Genomic DNA, 12534 nt, shown 5'->3' with positions numbered 1-12534 from the left:
GATCCTGTTACCAGTATCAAAGTCTGATCCTAGCACCCCCCCCCATTCTCCCAAATCCCTTATGTCCCACACTCCTGACCCTGTGTCTCCTTAACTAGTCCCTGGGTAATATGCAGTAATTGGTGTATCAGGTTACTGAATTCTAGGGTCACTAGAGCTGTTGATGCCAAGATCCCATAAAGTTCTGATCACCAGTATCTTTTCCACCCTCATCTGTCAAGTACCCAAGAATCTCATGATCCTAGTAACCCCCATCCTGAGTCACCCACATCCCTGACCAGTGGCTGACAACAGGTCCGGTCAACCACAGTCTTGCCTGAGACCTCTGAGCTGACTCCTGGTCATCACAGTGTCCACACCTTCTTGGATGATGCCTTCTCTCATTGATTTAAGTCGCTGGTCATGTGTCCCAGATCAGTGGCTTCTCTCAGCCCTAATCATCTCTGGTCACTTGGGTCTCTTGATTGGGGTCCCCACTGACTACTGTTGATGTCAACCTTCTTGCTGCTCAACAGCACGAACATCCATCCGGACATGGAGGTTTTCTCCTGAGTCAGACTGCTTGGCCATCACACCCAGTGAAAAGCCAGACTTCTAGCAAGGACCTTGTCCAAAGTGCCACCGTCCATCAGGGTGTAGTGAGGCAGCATCTCCCGGGGCTTTGGCATGTTACTGCTACCCTGTTCTCACCCTCCCCTGCAGAATAGACATCTGAGCCAGACAGGAGCCAAGCTGAAGCTTAGTTGGGCTGCTGTGCCTCCCCCACAGGACCACCACACTGGCCTGGCCTCCTGCTACAGCCACAGTGAAGGCAGGAGCAGCATCCTGTCTTGTCCCTAGGTTTCAACAGGGTTGTGTGTTTGATAGGGGATGGATTCAGGAATGGGTTACGCATGTATGTGTGTGCGCACGTGTGTGTGTGTGTGTGTGTGTGTGTGTGTGTGCGCGCGCGCGCGCGCTGTTAGCAACCACCTTTTGCCACACACTGCAACAGGCCTTGGAAGCCTCATCTGTGAGAACAAACAGGAACCCTTTTACAGGAGGTAATAATGTTCCAGGCATGAGGTGTCATGATGTTTCTTGGCTCAGGGCAAACTCATCTGGCCCGAAGTTCAGAATGGCCTGTGTAGACCAGGGGCTCTCATGTGGGCCGTGACTCCTTTGGGAGTCCAATGCCAGATATTCTGCATAGATATCTACACTACGATTCATAACAGTAGCAACATTACAGCTATGAAGTAGCAACAAAAGTAATTTTATGGTTGGTGGGGGGTCACCGCCACATGAGGGACTGTATTGAAGGGTCGCAGCGCTGGGAAGGTTGAGAACCACTGCCCCAGAATCTGGAGTTTAAGCCTAAGAACCAGGAGTCACAGCCTTAGGCTCAAAAACTGTAGGGATCTAAAGCTCAAACACCGAGTCTAGAGCATCTGAGATGAGTTCAGAGCCTGAAAGCCTCAAATCCAGAACCACAGTCAGCCGGGGCGTGGTGGCACACACCTTTAATCCCAGCACTCAGGAGGCAGAGGCGGGTGGATCTTTGTGGGTTCGAGGCGAGCCTGGTCTATAAAGTGAGTTCAGGACAGCCAAGGCTACACAGAGAAACCCTGTCTTGAACCACGCCCCAAACAAAGGAAAAAACAAAAAACAAACAAACCCAGAACCACAGAGTCCCAGAGCCAGGTTTGTCAAATCCAGAGCTTTCTCTGAGCTCCTGAGCTCGTAACTTAGAATTTAGCGAGACCCCTCAAGTGAGGACTGCAGCCCAGATGTCAGAATCCAGACACCTCCCCCCCATAAGGCCCGGAGCCTGGGACCTGCAATGCAGAGCTCCCACGTCCAAGACCTATAGCTTTTCAGAGGACCCAAAGGCCAGGATCCAAGCCCAGAGCTCAGCATGAGCTTACAAGAGGCCATATTGCCCTGGCTTACTTCCTTTCTCCTGTTAGCCTGTAGTTTTGCAGCATCCGTGCCAGGCAGAGTCTCCGGTGCTGGGAGACAGGCCAGGAGGAAGCCAGCAGGTGAGTGGCTTCCCTCTGCACCCCCTCAAGAATGCCAGTGCATTCCTGGGATAAGTGTTCCTATAATGGACCTTGAATAGGTCCATTCTCCATGCATTCTTGCTGCTGAACTTCGGGGCTACCTGTGGGGAGGGATCACCGGGCCAATGTGAGAGATGCTGGTTGCATGAGGGGGTTAAGGACCACAACGTCACAGCTCCAGCTACCTGGGAGCCTCTGCTCATGGGGCTCCTGGTCCCAATGTGTATTCCCTCCTCCGTACAATGAGTAGCCCCTCACCCCACCCCCTACCACTTAGTCATTACCTGGTAAACAATTCGGATTTTGTGGGCAAGAGCACCCAGGCAGACTAGGAGGCACAAGCAGCTGCCTTGAGCAAGGTAACCACTGTCCTTATGATCCCACAGGGCCGGCTCCAGTGCAGCCAGGGTGGGGCAGGTCTTTGTTCTGTTTGTTGGCACCCAGGTTGGGCTGGCCAGCTCAGGCCCTCCCTCCCTTCCTCTTCTGGGATACTTCCAAGCCTGGCTTCTTACTCCTATTTTTTCATGGTAGAAGCCAAACCCCTTATGTGACCTTTAGGGACCAGCTTTTGTCCTTCTCAGCTCCCTCTTGCTTCCTGGTGACTTGTCACTGGAGGAGGGAAGGGAGTGAGTCTCCTGATCCATCCTAGGGCCTCAGAAGTGGACACGGCCCCAGGGAGAAAGTTGGGAGGAATGCTTGCCATTCTCCACAGGACAAGGCGAGCTCACCCGAGGCAGGGGAGATGACCCTACCATGGAGCCATTCCCAAGGTGGGTGGATCCCTCAATGAGTTTATGAGACAAAACAATTTGATTTCTTTAAAGACAAAAAAAAAAAAAATTCCAAACTTCATCTGGAGAAACAGGCAAGTCAACAAAATGACGCTTAAGGGAAAATGGAGTGCGTGCATGGGGAGAGGGTTGTATATGTGTATGTGAGTGAAATGCTGTTCAAGATTCCACTGCCAAGATCTCTCAAACCTCTGCTTTGGAGGTGTGGACCAGCAGATCCCTAGGGACCCAGGTGAGCCTCAGTACACACCACGATTTACAAGGAAGTGGTGATTCTTGCCAGCCAATGGTCAGCTTTGGGCTGAACAATGGCACCTGAAACACGCACTAGTTTTGGATGAGAAGGTTCACGTAAAAATACTCAGAGTCTGGCCCACTTCCACCCATGTCACTCTGAGTGAAGGACAGCTGCTCTCAGAATGCCCAGACCCATCTCCAGTAGGGTCACTAGGTCCTATGCCTACCTGGATCTTGGGGACATTTTTTGTTTCTTTTTTCGAGACAGATTTTCTCTGTGTGAAGTCTTCATTGTCCTGGACTCGCTTGTCGACCAGGCTGGCCTTGAACTCACAGAGCTCTGCCTGCCTCTGCTTCCTGAGTACTGGGATTAAAGGTGTGTGCCACCACCTCCCGGCGGGACATTCTTAACCACACATATCATATACTTGAGGTTTTCATTGTTTGTTGTTGTTTGTCTTAAGATTGGATCTTTGTCTTATGTTTCCAGTGCTGGGGGTGGAACTCAAGGCCTCACGAGTGTCAGGCAAGCTACACCCAAGCCCTAAAGATTTAATCTTGAGACCAATCATTACAGCCCACCCAGCTGGATGGCCCAGTTTGGTTCCTCCACAGGTAAACTGTCAGCAGGACACTGGCAACAAACAAAGGTTTTCTTCTACATCAGGGAGGGGGAAGCAAAATAATAAAAATGGCGTAGTGCTGTCAAAGGTAGTTGTTCCAAGATTAAGGACATTCCAAGGCTGTCTACATACCTTTGGGCCAAAGATTTTCAAGACAGCCTTGATAAACCTGAGAGCATTCACACTCAAAACAAAGACAGGGAAAAGCCCAAAGCAATACTCACTACAGCAGAAATTACTATTTTAAAGAAAAAAGTCAGGGGGGGCTGGAGCCATGATGCCTCAGAAGTAAAGAGCTTCTTTCTCAGCTCCATAGCACGGTGGCTCACAGCTGTCTGTAACTCCAGCTGTCGGAGTCTGATGCCCTCCTCAAGCCTCCTCAGGCACGGTAGATGTGTGAACATATATATGCAGGCGAACGCACATGGATAAAGGAAACGTTTTTTAAAAAGCAGGGGGCCCGGCGAGAGGAGACACCCCAAAGGAAAGGAGCAAGGGCCCACCCAAGCTGGCTTCTGCATGCCACACTCACAGCAGCACACGCTGTGGCTAAAAGGTGACAGCTCTGCAGGGAGCCATCAAAAATGTGAGATAAGCTGAGGCTATCCCAGTAGCTCTCAGAAGTAAGGCAGTAGTAACACATGCTACTGACTGGACGCGATGCCGAGATAAAGAAGCCAGCCACAGGACAGTGTGGCGACCCTGAGCCTGAGGGGCTCCAAAGAAACATGGTGGGCATCAAGAGCCGAGGGGAGGGCAGTGCTGGGTGGGGGCAAGCTTTGGTTGGGGGAAGATGAGAACCTTCTGAAGATTTACATTTTTTAAAGATGGGGTCTCATGTAGCCCAGGCTGGCCCTTGGAATTCCTGATCCTCCTGTCTCTGCGCACCACACCTGTTGGGAAGTTCTGGACCTGGCTGGTAGGGTCAGTTTTGAGGCACTGTAAATGAGTTTCACTACACTGAGCTGTAGTTGCCGTGACAACCCATGGGAAGAATCTTCCTTAAATGTTAAGCGGTAACATCTATGGGATGGGAATTTTCCTTCTATCTCCCAAATGTTCCGTAAGATAGCTAAATAACTTCAAGGATAGAAAGATTACTGCTGAAAACTAATTATTAATGTTTAAAAATGTTTGCAGAATGGGAAAAAAGATTGCAAAATATGTCAAGACAAGGAATACAAAATAATGGTACAGCCAGGTGTGGTGGCACACATAGTTAATCCCAGCACTAGGGAGGCAGAGGCAGGTGGATCTCTGTGAGTTTGAGGCCAGCCTGGTCTACAGAGTGAGTTTCAGACCAGACAGGGTTACATGGTCAGATTGGTCTCAAGAAACAACTAGAGTAAAGAATAAAATAACTCACTCACTTCAAAAAGAGAACATGAAGAAGGGTACGTGTAAGTCACCCCAGACAGACAAGCACAGCAGACAGTCTTTTGTTTTGTTTTGTGTTTTGAGACAGGGTTTCTCTGTGTAGCCCTGGCTGTCCCTGGACTTGCTTTGTAGACCAGTCTGGCCTCGAACTCAGAGGTCTACCTGCCTCTGCTTCCCTGAGTGCTGGGATTAAAGGCGTGCGCCACCACGCCCAGCTCAGGAAGCAGTCTTACACCTGTGGAAACTGAGTGAAGTGTCTGTGAGCCCACTGCCCCACCCCCACCCCAACCTTAGCAATGGCTCCTAAGGGGGCATCATGATGGCCATGTAGAAACAACCCCCCTGCAGCATGACTGTCCATCCCTGGAAGTGACCAGAGTCCCCAATGGTCCGTGGTCCTGCCGCAGCTTTGAAAGTCATTTAAATAACAGAGAACTGTGAGCCTTATCCCTGGCTGTCCAGGTTCATCTCTTCCAGAAGAATCTCCCTATAACTCTTGAAAATGTCCCCCATATTGAGGTACCTTAGCTGACTTCTTCTTTGGAGGCTCTCAGGGTCTCTCCGGTACCTTACAATGTCACTCAGGGTTGCACGGGTCTCGGGGAGTAGGGGGTCAGGGTTTGGGGGGGTGTACAGACAAGACTTGCCTCTTCCTTGCTGTATACCCTTGAACAAATGGTTTAGCCTCTCAGTAAAAGACAGAGCCTAACGCATCTGCTGTAAGGGCAACAGGAGGCAGGCACAGGGTCCTCTGAGAGGCTATGCAGCAAGGAGAGGTCCTTCTAATGCCCTTCTGGTGGCTCTGGGCAAGCATCTTATTCCAGGTTCTCTTCCCTCGGGACCAAATGCTGGGATGGTCCTCGGTATCCAGTAAAGCACGTCTGTATCTTTCCATTCCTGCCCTCACCACCGTTCACAAAGCTGGGGAAACTGAGGCCAATGGGAAAAGGGGGGAGGTAGCTCAATTCTTGGACAGAATGGGATGGCTGTGGTGGGGTTGTTCCCTGGAGAGGGTAGAGGCCCCAGCCAGCTGCTGACCCAGCCCATCTGTCCTTCCAGGCCCACACCCAGCACACACTGGGACTCCCCAGGGGACCCTGGGAAAAAGGCGGCTTCCCCCTCTCCCTACCTCCCCTCAGTGTGGGTGGGCGGTGCTACTCTGGGCTAAGCAATAGCTGCAGGCTGTGAGACAGGCTCTAACTCTGAAAGGATGCTGGTACAGCAACCCCCCCTCCAAGAAGGGAGGATCAGGGGCCTTATCCCCCCTACACACACACACACACACACACACACACACACACACACACACACACACACACACCTGTCCCAGCCCATTCACTTTTCAGGTATTCCTCTGAGTATCTGCTCTGCTCCGCTCCACTCTCACAGGTAAGATCACCACAGGGTTTTTGTTAACCTTCTAAAGAAATATTTCAGACATCCCAAAACATAGAAGATGATATAACCATTGCAGTCATTGGTACATTTCATGACACACTTACCAACTTGATTGTTTTTTGTTTTTCAAGACAGGGTTTCTCTGTGTAGCCTTGGCTGCCCTGAACTTGCTTTGATGAGCAGCCTGGCCTCGAACTCACAGCGATCCGCCTGCCTCTGCCTCCCGAGTGCTGGGATTAAAGGCGTGCGCCACCACGCCCAGCATGCTTACCAACTTGAAACTGTGCACATTTGTACTTCATGGTTTCTATTGCCAGGAGCCTGTGTAGCCAGCCGGGTCTCCAGCAGGCTTCTCTGCTCTCCCTAGATCTTAAGGCAATCCCTGGCTGGTGCTCACTGGAAGCTTGGGCTCTGCTGGGCAGGAATTCCTGCTGGGTCCCTTAGCCTCAGCCCTGCTCACTTCCCACAGCTGTGGGGCTTCGTGCAGCACAGACATCTGTGTCGCCACCTCAGTGGAGTCTTACGTAAGCAGTAGTGATCCCCAACAGTGACACCCACCCTCTGGTGCTTGGCAGTGGGAGCTGGGAGAATGGGGGCACCCTAGCTACCAGGGTTCCCTTTTCCGCAGACCCTTTAGGGGTGGGATGGGGTGGGGCGAGGGCGGGCGCAGCGCCTCCTCATTGATGCGTTTTAGGCTTCCTCAGTAAGACAGACTTTCATCTTTCTGCCTGTTTTCACATTTGACAGATGCGGTAGAGATCTCTGCTCAACTGCAGAGGATGGATCCCAAGAACCGTGGGTCCCAGAAACCGTGACTAATACCTGACCCTGGAGGTGATATGTCCTTCCTATGATAAAGTTCAGTTTATAAGCAAGGCTCGGTAAAAGATTAACAACAGTAATTATGGAACATAGCAACCGCACAATAAAATCGACATCACCATCCTCTCTTTAGCCATTCTTAAAAGGGATGCGCGTATCTGAACACAAGCAAGGCCCTGATGGCAGCTAAGTGACTGACAGGTGGGTAGCACACACACTGTGGCTACACTGGATGAAGGATACTTTATGTTCTGGGTAGAGTGGGAGTAGGGGGACACTGATTATAAAGCTACTCAGAATGCTGCATAGTTTGAAATCTATGATTTGTTAAAATATCAGGTAAGGGGGTAATTGTAGCATCATAAACGGAAAAAAAAACCTTTTTTTTTTTTTACCATCGCACAAGATATTTAGTCACATTAATATATAAGGTTCTGGTTCATTCATTTTTGTTGCAGTATAATAGTGCACAGTATAAAGTTAATGTGGTAAAATTGCTCATTTTCCTTAAGATGCTTAAATGAGCAAGCTGGAGAGATGGTGTAGTGGTTAGGAGCATTGATTGGAGCTGAGCGTGGTGATGCATGCCTGTAATCCCAGCACTGTGGAAGCCAGAGACCAGCAGATCTCTGTGAGTTCGAGGCCAGCCTCGTCTACAAAGACAGCCATGGCTACAGCTCTGATAGAAGACCCAGGTTTGGATTTCCAGCGCTGACATGTTAGTTCAAAACCATCTCTAACCCCAGCCCTAGGGAATCTGATGCCCTCTTCCAGCCTCTATGGTCACTATACTCATGGGGTGCACAGATATCCATGCAGGCAAAATATTCCATGCACATAAATAAAATCAATTTTTTAAAAAGGGCTTAAGTGATCTGTTCTATTTACTCCTGTACACAAAGCAACAAGGACTCCTGATGCCCCTACACTCATGTGAAACTTTCTCTGGGGTCAGAGCCTAGAGGGTTACTGAGTCAAGGGTCTTCATACACTTGAATCTGTAATTCAAAATATTCCCACTAGCAGTTCTGTGTCTTATTAACCAGCAGAGAATGGGGCCCCCGGTGCTTAGTTACAACAACACCGGTAATGTTTGTACATATTTGCTACTTGGGTCTCACATTCAGTATGACTGTTGCAGCGAGTCCTCCTAGAACCTACGACTGACACACCCTCCTCCTGCTCCCAGCCTTTCCAAGGCCTCCCATCTCAACACTCAAGCTTAGCCTGGCCCTGAGCCTTGCTCTAGGCCTCTGTGCCCCGTCGTGTCTTTGGGGACCTGCCCTCCCCCCTCTCCTGGAGCCACTTGTACATCCAGTCTTCGATTCACTGAGACACGAGCCAGTTCCAGGTCCCATGAGTAGTCAGACTATCCACAGTGAAGAAAGCACTGCCCGGGGCACAGAAAGGCAGTGCAGCACGGCGTTTAACAGCTGACCAGTTCTCAGCCTTGGCACTGCTAAACATCAGGGCTGAGTCACTGTGTGGAGGGCGGCGTGGCTACCTGGAGCAGGGATGCCTGCAGCAGCCCTTCCCAGTCACTGCCAGACACCTCTGGGAGAGGAGTTATTGTCTCCATTTTACAGGCAAAAACGAGGTGAAACGCGGTCACAGCAAAGTTAAGTGACTTCCCCAAGAACACACAGCTGTCAAGTGGCAGAGCTGGGATTTGAACCCAGGTCCTCTCACTTGGCAGTCTGTACCCTTACTCACTGTATAATCTTAGCCTTCAGTCTGTCTGCTCATTCTTTCATCTATCCATCCCCGTCCCCATCACTCACCTGTCACTGCCCATCCATCCATCCCTGTCACCCATCCAATCCATTCCTGTCACCCATCCATCCTGAAGGAAATGCAGTTGGCCACCTCAGGCTCTGAGAGAAGAGGGGGGCCCACAGCTGCCCATCTGGTGGGGTGGATGGGTGGGTGGGCTGCGCCCCCCCTGGGCACAGGCTGGAGGGAATTAGGCAAGTTCCTGCCAGGACCATCTAATTAGGAATTCTGGCGATAAGCAGATAGCATCGGGGGTGATTAGAATCCTTTTAAAAAGCCACTCCATTAATTAGAGAGACAGAGGGGCCTCTGGCTGCCTAATCAGCCTCCATCAGCTTGCCTGGGGAGGGCTTTCTGGGGCCGCTCCCTCGCTGTGTGACCTTGGGTGTGCCCTGCCCTCTCTGGGCCATGCTTCTCTACTGAGCTGGGCTCTGCTGAGAGCACCTCGTTATCTGAGGTCCTTTCTCTCCCCAGAGTCCTTTCTGAGACTACGGACTTGAGACATCAGATACTGACTCCCCAGAGAGGAGAAGGAAGAAGGGGTCTCCCCATCCCACTAGCGAACGAGGAGACATATTTACAGGATGGAAGCGACTAACAGTTGAGGAGTCAGGAGCACAGGGCCTGGCTAATGTTCGTGCTTGCTCCTCATGCTCTGCCCCTCAGATGCTGTGCTCCTCCGTCTTGGACCACCAAACACTTGAGGTTTTAGGACCTCATTGGATGTTAGTTTGAAACTTTTTGTAGAAGTCACCTCAGCATGCTGCCACCAAGTGGCTGTCCAGTCCTAAGTTGTGTCTCCATGGCCCACCTGTGGGGTCTCCATTGTCAAGGTTTCTTTGGCCCTGAGAGGCTAGGATCTGTCCTGGATGTGCCAAGGCCCTACGTAAGTGCGAGCATTCTCTGTCCTGTGCAATCGCTGGGCAGTGACGGAGTTTCCATGTTGTCTCACAAGGGCAGATAGACTGCATCTGGATGAGGAAGGCAAGGAAGCTGATCTAGATAGCAGAAGGTTCCTCCTGGGAGACAAACAGGACAGCACCAGAGATGCCAGCAAGACAAGAGAAGTGCCTGGTCAGGGCTGGGGGAGTGATAGGATTTCATCCTGAATGCCTTGAACTTAACACTACTGCCCTGATGACATCGTTATGGGGACCTCAGACTTCACTAATACCTACCTGTGTGTCAGCATCACCATAAACACCCTGTCACGCTTTCCTTCTCCTCAATTCCAGTTAGCATCAGTGATACCCTCTCATACTACCATGCACCTCTATTACAACCACTGTCTCTACCTCCTCAGTTGCCATAGATACCCTATGACATCATCCCCATGTCCGTCATTATCGCCACTGACTGTGTCACCATCATTGCTTTCCCCATGATCACTACCTTCACCATCAACACTACCTCTACTATTTTGACTGAGATTCACCACCACATCTTCTATAACCTTCATCATTACCATAATCACGGCCATCATTACTTTCTTCACCATTACCATCACTACCACCTTTGCCACCACCTCCATTATCTTGCCAATCATCACCATCACCAATACCACCAATGCCATTGACATCACCATCGCTGCCACTGCCATTGCATCACCATCACCACCACTGCCATTGCATCACCATCACCACCACTGCCATTGCATCACCATCACCACCACTGCCATTGCATCACCATCACCACCACTGCCATTGCATCACCGTCACCACCACTGCCATTGGCATCACCATCACCACCACTGCCATTGCATCACCGTCACCACCACTGCCATTGGCATCACCATCACCACCACTGCCATTGCATCACCATCACCACCACTGTCATCACCATCACCACCACTGCCATTGGCATCACCATCATCGCCACTGCCATTACATCACCGTCACCACCACTGCCATTGGCATCACCATCACCACCACTGTCATCACCATCACCACCACTGCCATTGGCATCACCATCACCACCACTGCCATTGCATCACCGTCACCACCACTGCCATTGGCATCACCATCACCACCACTGCCATTGGCATCACCATCACCACCACTGTCATCACCGTCACCACCACTGCCATTGGCATCACCGTCACCACCACTGCCATTGGCATCACCATCACCACCACTGCCATTGCATCACCGTCACCACCACTGCCATTGCATCACCATCACCACCACTGCCATTGGCATCACCATCACCACCACTGCCATTGGCATCACCATCACCACCACTGCCATTGCATCACCGTCACCACCACTGCCATTGGCATCACCATCACCACCACTGTCATCACCATCACCACCACTGCCATTGGCATCACCGCCACTGCCATTGCATCACTGTCACCGCCACTTCAGTCATCACCTTCCCCATCATTTTCACCCGTATGCTTATCACCATCATGACCTCCTCCATCAGCACCACCATCGCTGCCACCTTTACTACCACCTCCATCCCCACCATCCCCATTATCTCTATCACTACTACCCCCTCCTCCATCACCACCACCTCCTCCTCCATCCTCACAGCACCATCTCCAACATTACTTCCTCGTCACTGTCACCCACCACCCACTGCAGCTGCCTAGAGCTTGCTGTAGAGTTGCTTGCTCCTTCCCTCTACCTAGCAGTCTCATGACTCTTGAGCAGTTGCCTTAAGACTTGCATAACTGTCCAAAAGGAGGGTCTTTCCCATGCAGCAGACCCCAGCCTTCACTGACAGGTGGGCGAGGGCTGCCCGCTACATACCAACAGAGGATTGCAGTGTCCCCCCGAGCCTCACATGCCCGGTTCCTTTCTTCAGGAGTCTCACTGGTAAGGCCTGGGAGGCTGAGGCCCAGCAGCCCCTGCAGGGCAGGCAGATGAGGAAGTCACATATTGAGTATGTGACTGAGTGTGTCGCTGCACCTTAGCAAGCTGAACCACACGTGGCTTCCACTCCTTGCCAGCTTCATAGGAGTGTCACAATCACCATGACCATCCCCACAGCCTCTGACACCTCTAGCAGGACCACCACCACCTGCTGCTTCTCCTGTATTCCTTCACAAGCATGGCTATTATCATCCTTACCACAACAGAGGCGGAGGGGGGTGGTGGTGTGCAGCTGCCTTCACTTGAAGCCACCAGCCTGGTGTGGAGGATGGAGCCTATCCTGCTCCTAGTGGGATAAATGTGACTGATGGTGACAGTTACCTGAGGTGTTTCCAGAATCTGTTGTCCTTCCTGGCCTATGGGACCCAAGAGAACAGCTATAGCCCCTGCAAGGTGTCTGTAGCTGAGAGCCCAGGAGTACTGGGGAACGAAAGAACGAGAAGAAGGATAACAGAGCAGGGAGAAGTCAACATGGGTACTTCAGATGGGGCCCAACAGCACAGCATGAGCCAAGAACCACAGACCTTTTCAGGGCTGCTGTGACAGAGGGGCCAGTGGTTCTGCAGAGACCTCGTCCATTGGCGCCCTGCTG

The sequence above is a fragment of the Acomys minous genome, assembly GCF_964271855.1.
Source record: "Acomys minous genome assembly, chromosome: 17".
Taxonomy (NCBI): domain Eukaryota; kingdom Metazoa; phylum Chordata; class Mammalia; order Rodentia; family Muridae; genus Acomys; species Acomys minous.
Note: the sequence above shows the minus strand (reverse complement) of the source record.